This window comes from Macrobrachium rosenbergii, chromosome 49 (genome assembly GCF_040412425.1).
Source record: "Macrobrachium rosenbergii isolate ZJJX-2024 chromosome 49, ASM4041242v1, whole genome shotgun sequence".
Taxonomy (NCBI): Eukaryota; Metazoa; Arthropoda; class Malacostraca; order Decapoda; family Palaemonidae; genus Macrobrachium; species Macrobrachium rosenbergii.
Genome location: NC_089789.1, coordinates 15,019,791 through 15,034,114, shown reverse-complemented (window position 1 = coordinate 15,034,114; position 14,324 = coordinate 15,019,791). Strand labels below are relative to the sequence as shown.

General features: G+C 36.1%; 1 long non-coding RNA gene across 2 annotated transcripts in view; it reads left to right on the top strand.

The window, feature by feature from the left end:
* Positions 1 to 11,275, top strand: part of LOC136832118 (uncharacterized) — a 24,575-nt gene extending 13,300 nt beyond the window's left edge. Inside the window, exons 1-4 of one of the 2 annotated variants that reach the window (XR_010851067.1) lie at positions 1,762 to 1,879; positions 6,445 to 6,623; positions 6,964 to 7,053; positions 8,412 to 11,275. This is a non-coding gene — a long non-coding RNA (uncharacterized lncRNA). Of the gene's footprint in view, positions 1 to 1,761; positions 1,880 to 6,444; positions 6,624 to 6,963; positions 7,054 to 8,411 lie in introns of those variants that run through there. The other variant, XR_010851068.1, reaches the window with a different exon arrangement.
* The last annotated feature ends 3,049 nt before the right edge of the window (positions 11,276 to 14,324 follow it).

Here is a 14,324-nt window from a genome sequence, read left to right as displayed (position 1 = left end):
TATACTATGAAAACATACAGGAGATAGAAAGAAAATGGGAGGATACTGGGATTACATTGCTCAAAGAAAATTCCTTCCTTCCTTCTGAAATGGCAGTGAATAGAAATTGTCCCCAGTTCATGTAAGGTCACTGCTAAAAACCTGTTAATGGGCTGATGACTAAGCCTTTTGTCAAACTCTTCAGAATATAAGAGGGAACGTAGGGAATTTTACTTTCTGGAAGTGAATTCACGTAATCAAAAATCTAATTAAACGGGTGGACTCCATGGCTCAAAATTTCCCACGAAATTTAATTTGTTATGTACCGTTCATACAGAATTAAAAAAAAATATAGCCAGTATCCTGCAGATGGTAACCATTGCTGAGGATTCGAAGGAAATCTATACTCATAAATTCATTTACTCGTAATGGTCGATTAATTTTAATTTCCACGATCATGGTGTACCTAAAATGTGATAAGAAAGGAATTAAAGAATCAGTATGCCTAATGCCAAAAGTTGTATCACCCAGTGCATCGTGGTTTTATTCAGTAAACAGACTTACCAGCTATTCTTTCAATCAATGTATCCTTAACGTAACTATGTAATAATAAAAATAATAATAATAATAATAATAATAATAATAATAATAATAATAATAATAATAATAATAATAATAATAATAATAATAGGTTAGTCTCAGCTTTGTTTTTCTGGAAATAATGAAGAATCAAAACTGAACTTTTCCTACTTCTTGAGAATCATTATGCCCCTAAGAGTATTCCCCCCCGCCCCGTCATGCTTCCGTAACGGAACTCTTTGTCCTAGCCAGTCCTATAACGGCTGGAGTAAATGAAGTGAGTTTATACGATAAAATGGACCTTTTCCTTTCGTCCATGATATGAGGTGCCTTCATCTTGCTTCTATAGTTATTTACTAATGCGAATGCTGTCGTTTTGTTTTGGTATGTTTTGTTTCGTCAATGCATTCTCTTGTATAACTACCTAATGTTTATATTATTAGAGAAATTAAGATTTATAATAGCTTACTGGTGATTTTCTTCAGAAACCAAAGCTGAAAATGTATTATCTTCAACTCTGGCCTCTTCTTGGAAACTTGTCCATTATTGGGTGCAATTTCAGCTTCGATTTTGTATGAATGGAAGAAGTACGTTAAATAAACTTTGTAACTAATTAAAATTAGAAGATAAGTTAAACATAGGAAACAGAAGGTTCGAGAGTAAATATAATTAAATTTTCTTTTTTCATCCGCAGGCATTGTCATTTCCTCAGTCATAGTTGTATGAATATGCACCATTCTCTCTCTCTCTCTCTCTCTCTCTCTCTCTCTCTCTCTCTCTCTCTCTCTCTCTCAATAGCTTCATTTGAGGTAAGGAGCATTTCTTCTAGAGAGCCTCGTTCCAACACAAACCATAATTTGAGAAGGTAAAGGAATTCAAATTGTCGAAGACTTTTGGAAGTTACTTATTTCATTATTTTTATTCCTAAGGGTAAAAGTTTAAAGCATTCTTTAAAGGTGGAATCTCATTAGTTGATATCGTTTGAGTCGAAATAAAGCTGCTTCGTAAAATTTGAGCACCAGGGGAATTAGTTTTCCTTTTTATGTCAATGTTCACATCAAATAAAAGGAAAAGAAAAATCTCTGTAAGCAGTAACGGCATCGAAAATTGAACGCAGATGGCGTTACTTGTCACACAAGGACTGCTTAATTAACTCTAGGATCTTTCATGTACTACTTTCTTCTTCCCGCGTCCTTGTTTTCTTTTTTGTTATAAAAATGGTGTCGATTTGTCCGTTGTGACATATATATTTTCTTAAATGATTCAATCGAAATATATTGCAAATAATAATATCGAAGCGAGGACACTGTTGTTGAGCAAGGTTCGTAATTTTATATAACTAAAGTTCACAAAGTTAACTCGGTTACTTCTATTATTGTGTATTTTAGGTTGCTGGATTTACTTTGTTTGAGATAGCCCGTTAGTCAAATGTTCTTGATGGCTCAGAACGACAGCTGGTTTATGTATGTGTGAGGATTTTTTTTTAATCATTCCTTTGAAATATGCCGTCAGTAACTTGTGTTCGCTTGACTTTTTACCTGATTGGATGCTAGTCCTTTATGTTCTGAGAACTCTGGTAGGCTTCCTGTGTCCATCATGCCTGGTTCTGTATTTTCCAGATTCAGGTGTCTAGCCCCGTAATTCTGTCGATTTTATTTAATCGCCAATTTATACAATTTGTCATTAAATTCTTCCGAGTTTTGTTATGTAGAGGCATTTCATTTGTGCAGGTTAGGGCTTTGAAGGCCTCTGTGTAAATTTCATTTGAGGGTAGAACTATATAGTAGCTCCGCGCAGCCGACGGCGCTATAACTTGACTTTTTCTACAGTTTTTTGGTTGTTAATTATGAATTTACCTTTCATTTTCGGCGCTCGAGCCTAATTAACCTGTAATTAACCCCTGAAGTCCATCCAACAAGGGGTTTCCATACGCGATCTCCACCAGACAGAGCACGGGTACGTCTGTTTCGGACGGTTCATATCCCGTCCGGCAAGTGCAATAACTTCTGAACGTATGGGTACCCAACCGCCCCCGGGCCAGTACTAAACTCGGTGAAGGGACATTCCATTTGGCCGACAACAAACAGATGCACCGCCAGTATCAGAACCCTTAAAAGTGTAGAAAAAACCAGTTGAAAGGGTAAAAATAGGCGCGGAGCTAATGCATAGAATTACCGGCCTAGCACATATTTCATATTTAAAACTTAATTGCTCGAGGACGAGTTTATTTTTCACGAGGTTTTGGTGCTTTATAAATGAGAAATCTGGATTATAGTTTCATTACTCAGGATATACGTTGTGAATGAAATTCTTAGAATGTTTCATGAGAAGGCTAATAGTAAAGGATAAAAGTTTGTTTCCTTCTCAAGATTAAAAAGGATTAGGTTGTTGGGTGTTTACGTTATATACAAGTTCTCGCCAAAAAATGTGAACTATGTATTTTACAGGAGACACATACCTTGCTTACGCATTTCAGAAAAATATCTTTTTATAAACCTCTCGTCGTTATATAGTTTCTCTCCAAATATATACCTAAACATTTTTCAGAATGCTTCTCTTGTATGTTACGCATTTCTGACAATTATTCGTATAAACCCCTCATAATAATACCATACTTAATTGCTCCCCGAGCACATGTTGTACCAAATATTTTTCAGATTGTGTATCGTGTTTTATGTGAAATATGCCATTATTGTTAGTGTTAAGCACTTCTTTTCTGCATTGGCTCCCCATATTTAACAAAAAAGGTATAGGCTTAAAATACACTGTTCATCTCTAACCAGTATCAATCACAAAAGACGTTATGAAGAACAAGGAACTTACATGGCAGATGGCAGTGATGCCTTCCAACATGGCCTTACTTTAAACTGCTGGGTTGCATCCTAACTTTCTTGCGTCCAACCTAACCGAGGGCACCAAATGCTACATTGACCCAGGGATGGAGGGATTGGATTCTGACTTGAGGGAAGGCTCCATAAATCATAATAGTGACTTAAAGAATGCATCCCGATCTATCCTTGTACAAGACATCGTAGCGTGCAAGGAGGCCATTGTTGAAATGACTGTATATGGTGGTGAAAACTGGTAGGATTCAGAAAACATCCAGAAGTTTTCACAGAAGGTTGTGAAGTTTTTCGTGGCTAGTTTCTATTACGTAACAGAAAAATAAAGATTGCACAATAGACCTTGAACATATGCCATTTTTTCGTAATTGTATTTGTTAAATACATAAGTTATTCATCTGACACCCCTCATGTTCCCTATGGAAAAATGCCAAAATGACAATTGTTAGACGATTTCTGATATCAAGGGTTCATGTTGGGGAGATATAACAAAACTGTTGTCTGTGGATGGGGGTGTGTGGAAGAGCATGAAGGCTCTAAAGTGTAGGGTTAAGCAGTAGGATAGATATATGGTTCATGTCTATTATTGGTATAAAGCACACACAAAAAATGATAGGATCATTATCAGGGATCCCTCCTGACCTTTCGTAGATTAGTGTGTCTTGTCCTTCTGACAAGGAAGGCACGGGCAAAGCACCTGCTACCACAACTAGTGTGACTTGATGCGGAATCAGTAGTATCATATAGGGATGCATTCTAACCTCACCATCCATAACTGAAGATAAACTAGGGCACGACATTCTACCAGACTCTTGGCTTTGGGTCCCCCTTAACCCTTCCATCCTAACCTGACTTACAGTACCATAAATCATGAAAGTTAAGGTAGGAATGCATCCTAGCCTAACCTTATACATTGGATCCTAATCAGTGAGGGGTCCATCTTTGTCTTGCCCCCTGCCCCCCTTAGCACTGCACACTTGTCACACTTGACGTTTTGAGGGGAATTACTAGAAAACTCGAATTTGTGGAAATAAATTTTTACTTCACACTGAGACTGAACTCGGGACTCGACAGGAAAGGTAAAAGCAATGACCAGTCTGTGTCAGTAGGTAGCAGCCTTGCATATAGTTTCAGACTCCTGTATGAGGAAGAATTTTACTGAATTCAGTATTGGTGAAAAATAAAAAGTATTTTTTTATATTAAATGTTTTATACTCGGGTATAGTACTCAGATATTTTCTCACATTTTTTATGCCAGTGTTTTATTCCCATAAACCTATTGTACCCTAATTGAAAATCATCTAACCAATCAGCCACCCTCTAAGCCTGGAGTGAAAAGTTATAGTGTGTGTCATGGCAGGTTTTTGACATGTTGGTCATTGTTTTAGACACTTTATGTATAAGTAGGTTTCAAGACAGCCGTTTGAGTATAGCTCTTTAATAAAGTACATTGGTGTTTGGGGAAAGAGCTCTGTTACTTTGATAAAGATTGTTTGGACTGAAAATCTATTTGGGCAAGGGCCATGAATCCCATTAACAGGTTAGGTAGAGACAATGCCGCGGGGTGTGTTCAGTTAGGATCAATAGGATAACATTAAGGAGTTATCTGTTCCTGGCAATAACTGGTGGAGAATGTATAGAACTTATGGAGCAAGTTGTCAAAACAAACTCGGAACTGAAGAGTTATCTTTTAATTGTCTTGGATGGAAAAAGTGTAATTTGGTCTAATTAGCAAATTAAGACTTGTGAAAATGACTGTGGCCAACTGTGGCCAAATCAGCCAAAGTGATTCAAATGTGGTGTAATTGGCAGAATATTTTGCAGTGACGCATGTCAATGCATGACTTTTGGCATGGTGTAGTGCTATTTGTCTAAAATTGTCTAGGGGTTTCATTCTTAAGAAAAATTAATCTTAATGCTGAGCATGTCTTGGTACTTTTCTTTGAATTTTACAGCACCATCATAGAGCATGCCTAGAAAAAGTTAAGATTAGAATCAATAGGAATTACTTGTTAGTGTATTTCCTGTTCAAGTTATAATTTTGGTGATCTTGGAGATATAAAACTGCCAATGCCTGTTGGAATTTTAACTGGGGTAGTGTTTAGGCAGATAATCTCAGTGCATTTTCATTTATCTGCATTTTTAGAGAATTTATCTTCCCAACAGTCAAGCAGCAGGTGACCTTAAGTTTCAATTGATTGATTTGTTCCAGATGCCTTAGAGGAATTAGACTTCATGGGGCTTGTTAAATATTACTACAAGTAATTTTCACAAACGTAGATGTATAGTCAGTGACAATTAAAGGTATTTCAACTTCATTTCTTTGGAAAATTATAGGAGGCTGTAAATAAGCTGTGGACGAATGCAAAGAAAGGAAAGTTGTTGTTATTACTAGTGGTGAGATTCGCAGTCAAATTTTTGACAGAGACGCCATAGACTTTTACTTTTTAGAGCTTCTTTCCAAAGTACTTACTGAAACAATAAGATTTAAAGCATTTTGGATTATTTCAAACTTAAAGGGCAGTTTAGATTATTTAAGATTTCCATTTGCTAAAAAGCTTTAATATTTTTGGTGAAACATGGACTTCCCAAGGTATAAATTTAAATCATAACCAGATTTAATGACTTAACAGTCAACTGGTATTGACAGATTCAGATGACTAGGTGATACACTTGATTTTAACATGCGTATACAAAGCTGAGTATTTTTCAATAATGGGGATGAGGCAGACTGATCGTTATTACAGATTTTACAGAGACATATTGTCATGTAGATTCTATATAATTGTTTTATAGTCTCAGTAAATTGATCACATTTGTTATAGTACAAGATTGATGTTTATTACTCATATATATCCTATTTTGCTCTTTGTTTTATGATTCGATTGTTGAAGTTTGTGTGCAAAAGAACTGAATATTGGAGCTATGATTTATTATCAAACATTAATGGTGCAGTGTGTATAGTCATAAGGAAGAATTGTCAAAAATGAGAATATATTTCAATTCCCCAAATTTTGTAAGTCAACGCATTTTTCTTTGCCAGGTTTGAGTGGCTTGAGGTTAACAGGAGAAAGGACCGCGGAATCAAGTAGCCTGCACTTTACAGAATCCTAATTTGGAAGGTCAATAATTCAAAATGACTGTAGGTCAAGGGATGGAACTGGAAGGCCGGATTGATTGGGTTAGATTGACAGATTTTCCTATGTCAAGTCAGAAAATGAGGTAAAAACAGTAGAAAAGTAAACTGCAACACTTCAGTGGAGAAAACGAACCTAATCAGTCTTGGTTATAAATTTATTATTAATTAATTATGAAATGCAAATTTAAAAACTTGTGTATTGGCAAAAGTTTCTCCCTATGTGTATTTATTCAAGGGCTAAATTATGAAGATTATATAAGCTTGCTTACATGTAATCCTAAATTACTTTTCAGGACTTATCTTTCTGATGCCCATTTAGTATATTTACACAAAGTGGTTAGCTGCCCTATGTGTATTTATTCATGGATTGAATTATTAAGATCATATAAGCTTATTTACATGGAATCCTAAATTGTTTTTCAGGACCTACTTTTCTGATGCCCATTTGGTATGATTATACAATATGGTCAGCTGATGAAAACTAAAGGGTAAAGTATGAACTTCAGATAAGAGGTAAAGTGCGTTTGTGTTGAGCAGCAATTTTGCATAAGGGTAAGGTTAAGAAGTTTAATTATATTGCTTTTTCTCATCCCAAAAGCATATATTTTATATCTCAAAATGCTTAGACAAAGTGACTCAAATTAATGTTTTGGAGTAGCTTAGAGTGATATTTTAGGGGAAGATAGTTTAATATGCAATTTGTTGATAGGAACTGTTATTTTTAAATTTTAAGCTGGTGTAATTTAATACTGGAATGGGTAGTATGCATCAAAGTCTAGGCAAATGGAATAGATGGGAAGCTGAATTATACTTAATGGAACAACTCTCTGGTATGTTGGTTTGTTTTTGCCTAATTTCACGCTACTGCGTTATAATGCAGGAAATTCTTTAAAGCAGATTTCGTAGAGCAACTCAGACTGTTGCTACTTAATAATTTCCCATAACTCACTTCATCACTGTTGAATTAGTTTTGCTAGGGAATCTGTATTTTAATTATACTGAAGCCCTACACACAGCTGTTGTTAGGGCTTCATTTTCTTTTGCAGACCGAGTCACGAAATGTTTAGTTCTGATAGTCTGCAAACATGCATGAGTTTGCATATGTATTAATTAAGGAATTTTAGTGTCCATAAATCAACCAACTGCAACTTATCTATTTTTAATGTTGAAATCTTGCATACTTTTCAACTCGCGTTCAATTTTTGTTTTTGTTTAGCATTTTGAAAACAGTTTTTTTGTGTGCACATTAAATAGCTGATTGAATATTTAGTAATTAGACTTGATGATTTGCTCATGTGTAAGTTTAGCATCCGATGTTTTGCGACAAATTCTCCTTTCATTATTTTGGAATTGATATTAACCGAAGCAAGTTGACCAGCAGTTATTAGCTGTTTCTTTAGTTTCTGTGATATATTTTTGAATGCTTTGATTCCCATAGGTTATCTCCAGAGGGGAAGGAGATCTTCCCAAAAGTGAATTAATTTCAGTATTTTCTTCGGAGATTACTGAACTAAGAACATTTTACTATGTGCTGTAAATTCGATATTCCATCTGCCAGCTTGTTAGAAAACAATATCTCGCAATATTTTTGTAAGTTATAAACTTCAAGAACTAACATATGAATGTATTGGTAGTCAAACCTTTGAAGCTATTCTAAGAGGCAAGTTCATGGGGCCAGTGCAATACCCTCTTGCCGCCCTAAAGGGTTGCCCATTTATTTAGTCAATAGTTTACCTGGAAGAGATTTGCAATTTTGGTTTTGAATGTCATTAATATTTGGACCCAGCATTAATGTAAAGGTGGAGGAAGTAAATTGTTGGTCACGCTATAGGAAGAAACATTTCTTTAGTTAAAATCAGAATTTTTTCCAGGTGAAGTATTGTTCGACCTCGGGATTGTTCTTCAGCTCAAGCCACACTACTGCACAGATTCCCGTTTGAACCAAGCCGTAAATTCAGGAATCAAACCACTCCGTACTCCAGCAATAGTATCCACTATATCCGAGGGGATATTTTCTACCTAAAGCAATACAAGTGAAGATTAATGTTTAAAGTTTATTAATCTTAAAATTGAAAATACTTTCAAAACTGCTCTCACTTCATGAAATGAGCTTCATGTCCCCTGTATGAACATTTTGTTAGTATATGCGAACCTCATTCTGACGTACTGGCAACTGCAAAAACTTGAACAGTGTTCTTCAGCTACATTTATTTACCGTAATATATGCGTAATGAAACTGACAAGCGTGCAAAGATAGTACAACTCGTGCTGTTGTAAGAAGCAGGACCAATGCTGCGTTTGACGTTATGAGTTTTGATATTTTAAGTTGCTGCCAACTTAACTTTATGACACTGGTACATGGTCATTTCACAGGGTCCGTTTTGCACATAAAAATGAAACTTAAATGATTATCAGTCTTACAACCTTGGTTGATAGCATATAAAGGATTGAACTTAATTATGGTGGTTTGACAGCTACGATAATTTGGGCGCAAACTTTTAGATACTCTTTATTAATTCATTTTAATATTACAGTTAGCTTGTAAATCATTCATCATAACCTACTGAGAATACTTCCCAGTAAGTGTAATCAGTGTATTTACTGTATGTTTAAAATTAAGTCGGTTAGTTATTAGCTAGTTGGAGAAGACAACGATATGAATGCAAAAGATAAATTTCTCTCTCTCTCTCTCTCTCTCTCTCTCTCTCTCTCTCTCTCTCTCTCTCTCTCTCTCTCTCTCTCTCTCTCTCTCTCTCTCTCTCCAGCATTTCAGCTGCCAATGTCTTACATAACCCTGTTAATCTTGCTTCAAAACTTAGTCCATGACAGTTTTTCCTTTTAACTTCTTGTGCCATAAGTTGAGAGGTTTCTTGATAAGTGTTTTAAGCTCTTGTGAACTCATTTTTCATGTTTCAAACATGAGTATAGTTAGTTCCGGTAAAATTTAGGGATCTGGTCCGTCCTTCCAGACATAACAGTAACTAGTTCGTCAGACTTTTAACTTGAATTGGGAAACGATGTTGCTTTTAAGTAAACGTTATTATTATTATTTTCTTTTTTAGAATTTTACCAAGTCAAGAGTGAATTTTGTGGTAGCCGACATGAATTAGATAGAGGATTATACTTACTTTCACTTAACTTCATGTGTCAAGTAAAAATCTAGGTCTTAGCACAACAGCATTTCAGCACTTTCTATCAAGACTCTTTAGCGTTTTACCCGTCTCTCTTCCGTCTGTTGCTTTGTATCAAAATTTTTTTTTTTTTTTTTTTTTTAGAACCTAACTCAACTTCATAACATCATGCTTAACAGTGCCAATATTCTTCCGTTATCCAGTCCCGGTAAGTTAATCACGATACCTCAATAATTATGAATAACATAGCCTTGGGAGTGAATTAAGCATAAAATTTCTAAGCCTTCGTGTACTGTCAATTGATTTTTTAGGAAAAACTTCTAGATGAACTACTGACCTCTCCCACACGAAAAATTTGTATTAAATGTAGTAGTTTAATTACCGGCGATATTTTGGAAAACATTTCTATAAGATCTCTAATTTCGGAAATTAGAGAAATTGCGTTGAGTGCCATAAATGTGGGAAGGCCTCTCATCGAGGGAGTCTGTGTCCCTAAATTGAGTTTTTCTGTGATACTGGCCTAGTGTTCGACAATGATCATTTTCAAACTAAAATTTGCAGAAATAATGTGCTTAACTAGAGTAGCTCATACAGTTACAAGTGTTTCCTGTTTTTATTTTTGCCAGCAGACTTTTTCAGCTTTGAAATGGATGTCAGTTGCCAGACGTCAGTAAGAGGTTCACATTTTTCAGTGGTAACTTCTAGATCAAGGCCAGTCAAACCCACCTTCATGTAAATAGTAACGCGTGATATCCAAAGGCCCTGGAACTACTTCAAGCTTTATTTCTCTCTGTCGAACCTTCGCTAGCACAGCTTCTTGGAACCTTAGCTCAGCATCCCTGTTGTGTAATTTGTAGGTTTCGCCTTTTTTTCTTCTTGAAAATTCTCTCTCTCTCTCTCTCTCTCTCTCTCTCTCTCTCTCTCTCTCTCTCTCTCTGTTTTACCTTTTTCATTTGTGGGTCATTTATTTAATAGGCTGGCTTGCCCTCGCCGCCCCCCCCCAATTCCTTCTGTCTGGTATTTTACCTTTTCATATGTACTTCAGGTTTTTCAGTTCTCTCTCTCTCTCTCTCTCTCTCTCTCTCTCTCTCTCTCTCTCTCTCTCTCTCTCTCTCATTTCCTCGTAACATTGTCCCTAATGAGCGTAGCCTTCGTTTCTCTATCTCCTTGACATTTGCTGTTATCTTATACTGATTTCTCTCTCTCTTTCTCTCGTCTTAACATTGTCCCTTACTTATTTCATATCTTGTCTTCATTTCTTTATGGCTGCAGCCTCTCTCTCTCTCTCTCTCTCTCTCTCTCTCTCTCTCTCTCTCTCTCTCTCTCTCTCTCTCTCTCCTTGGCCTTTGCTTTTATCTGTTACTTGTCGCCCTCTCTCTCTCTCTCTCTCTCTCTCTCTCTCTCTCTCTCTCTCTCTCTCTCTCTCTCTCTCTCTCTCTCATTGCTCTTTGCTTTCATTTACCACTCTCGTCTTTATTCTTTCTTCAGTTTAATTTCTCTCTCTCTCTCTCTCTCTCTCTCTCTCTCTCTCTCTCTCTCTCTCTCTCTCTCTCTCATTGCTCTTTGCTTTCATTTACCACTCTCGTCTTTATTCTTTCTTCAGTTTAATTCTCTCTCTCTCTCTCTCTCTCTCTCTCTCTCTCTCTCTCTCTCTCTCTCTCTCTCTCTCTCTCTCATTGCTCTTTGCTTTCATTTACCACTCTCGTCTTTATTCTTTCTTCAGTTTAATTCTCTCTCTCTCTCTCTCTCTCTCTCTCTCTCTCTCTCTCTCTCTCTCTCTCTCTCTCTCTCTCTCTCTCAGGGCTATAAGATCACGAGACAACTAAAATCTTAAATACTCGTGATTACCTATACTAGTTCAGTGCTATTATGAAAGAACCCCCTCTATTTGTTTAATCATTGCCAAAGATTTTGTTGTAGATTCTGGCATTTTCAGAGCTCCATTCCCAACCCTGAATCCTACCCTCTCCAACAAACTGGAAATGTTTAAGCACCCAGTCAAAAATTATATGGCTGACCTTCCCTCCCCCCCACATCCCCCAACCCAACTCCCCGGCACCTAGCTCAGTGGGTTCCTTTGCCATACAGGGATTCAGGCTGTATGAAATAAGTTTTGTCTAAACTTTTCGTTTTGGGTTGCTTTTCATTTTCTGTGTACTAGTTTTGCTCAATTACTGGTGGTATGATAGCAAAAACATAAGTTATTGACAGTCATAATTGTCAACTGCCTTTGAAATACCGGGTAAATTTGCCACTTCATATGAATTGTCAGCATTCAGTAGACTTTATCTCGATGCATTTAGCTGTGAATATTTATGTACATCTCATAATTGTAATTTCTGTGAGCCTCATGATGATATATATATATGAAGATTAAGCTATAGTTACTGACAGTCAAAAGTTTTCCAGACTCTTGAAGTATTGTTAGAAGTTAATTTGCTTTAGGATTTACTTTTTCTTTATTTCTCAATTATTCAAGTCTTGTATTGTGGAAGGTTGGAGTGTTCAGCGTACGTACTGGTACTGGTTATCTTGCATGGAGTATTCCTTTACATGTAAATATGTAATATGCACGATTCTATGGCATAATTTTCAATTTGTAAATTGTAAACAGATTTGTCAAGGACTGTGTGTGAAATTGGCTTATAAATTGGTTCAGTTTTAAAAGGACATTGTCTGAGGAATAGTTTCAATTTACTGAAAATTACTCTTTGAGAGAGCAATAAGTAATTTTGATATTTAACTGATTTAAACTTCTAGACATCTAGCCAAAGAAGTCTGCAATCGTTTTCCTTCTATTGTACTGACACTCAGGCTCTCTGAAAAGGGGTCCAGCTGGGCTCATAAAAAGTCGCTGTTGTCTCCGATTTTGCATCATTAATGTCCATGACATAAAGAAAGGTAAATGTCGCGATAATCACATTTAGAGAAATGTGTGATAATTTTACAAGTTGTGATAAGTTTTCCTGTAGTGATTCAAGTTTGATGTTGATGGATTTGAGTTGGTTTGGTCTGCAGTTACCCTGTGAAGCTGGAACTTTCCTGTTCTGCTGGAGTGATGGTTTTGTTGAGCTGATGGGCTGGATTCTATATACTAGTGGAGGAATGTATCGGAATTTCTCTAGAGTTTGTTAGAAAATGAGAAAAATTACCCTGTTGGTGCGTTGTGCAAGGATTTTCTTAATACGTAACACCGGATTGTTGTTGTTTTAGCAAGCAACTAAATTCCTACTTTTTTTTTTTTTTTTAGAATGACACAGAAGTGCGCATCATTTTCTAGCAGTCTTTAATGTAAATTTACTACCACCTTTTGCTGTAACAATAAGAATTTAAAGTTACACTGTAATTTCCATCATATCCTTGAAGAGGCAGCAGTTATTCCACAGACAACTTGATAAGAATTGCAAAGTAAACTTCTCCGTTACTTCAGACTTGTACCTTGGATCCAATCAGATTGAAGCACCATTGTTCACACACTAGCAGTGTGACCTTTTTCGCTATAGTTGCATAGTAGAAGCTAAAATATCCTATTCCGAAGAGTTACCAGATACATTGATTATGTAAATGAGTGACAGGAATTTGTAAGCTCTGTGCAATATAGTAAATCTTAATCAGATGGAATATAGTTGTGGTTTCAAGGGCAATATTCATCTATAGAAAGGCCAAAATTAGTGCAAGTCACGATTAAAGCACTAAAATACACCCAAGTCAGTAAACTACTGACGTGTAAGTTTGAAAAGCTAGCAAGATAAGATTATTGTCATTAAAGTTAGCATGACGCTCAGAGTGCCAAATCTTTTGATGAGAAAGTTAGTAGAATCAGCTTGACCTTTGTTTGAAATATCAAAGTTTTGAAATTACTCACGTTTTATTTTATATTTTTCTGGAATGCAAGATTATTTGCTAATCAAAAATTGTCTGCTTAGCCTAGTGATGTTTTTCATTTGAGGGTATTAAATGGTATAGTTGTAGAACCCTGAAGAAATATCCACAGTTGAAGGGTTTACAGATAAAAGGATGCACAGGAAGTGGTAAGAATGTAAATGTTAGGTCGGAGTTCCTTGTAACCAGTGTATTTTCATCCAAAAGTCTTTTTCAGACTTTTAATAGAAAGTTTACTGATAAAGAACGGACAAAAATTTATGTTCTGGAATGCGTTTCCAAGACTCGCTAGCTATTCACGGATTATTGAGAGGAAGGCAACCGAGAGCGACTAGGTAACAGTGATTGTAAACAAGAAAAAAACAAATTCCGGCCCATAAGATGCAAATTTCATGCCTTCATTCAAAGCCGAGGGAAGACCATGAATTATTCATTATTCCTCTCCTATTACCATCTCCGTCCAGTAAGGCCTTAGTGTAAAATCATTATTTCATGCCCCCACCTAAAATGAAGTCGTACTGGCAGTGATCTCGAGAAGCCAAGAATTAAAAATATACCAAATAATGGTGAACCTCATGTCGGTAAGTCTTATTTGCCTTCGGCTCATGAGTTTATTTTAGGATTCTCAGTCTGTTGGTTTTGAGCTTCGTGACAATAATGTCAGCTGGGCAAACTTTAGTAAATTCCAGCAAATTTTAGCTGTTAATCAGATAGGATGCTGTTGATCAATGAACAGACTGTAATTATGAAAATGTAAATTGCTGGAGTTTG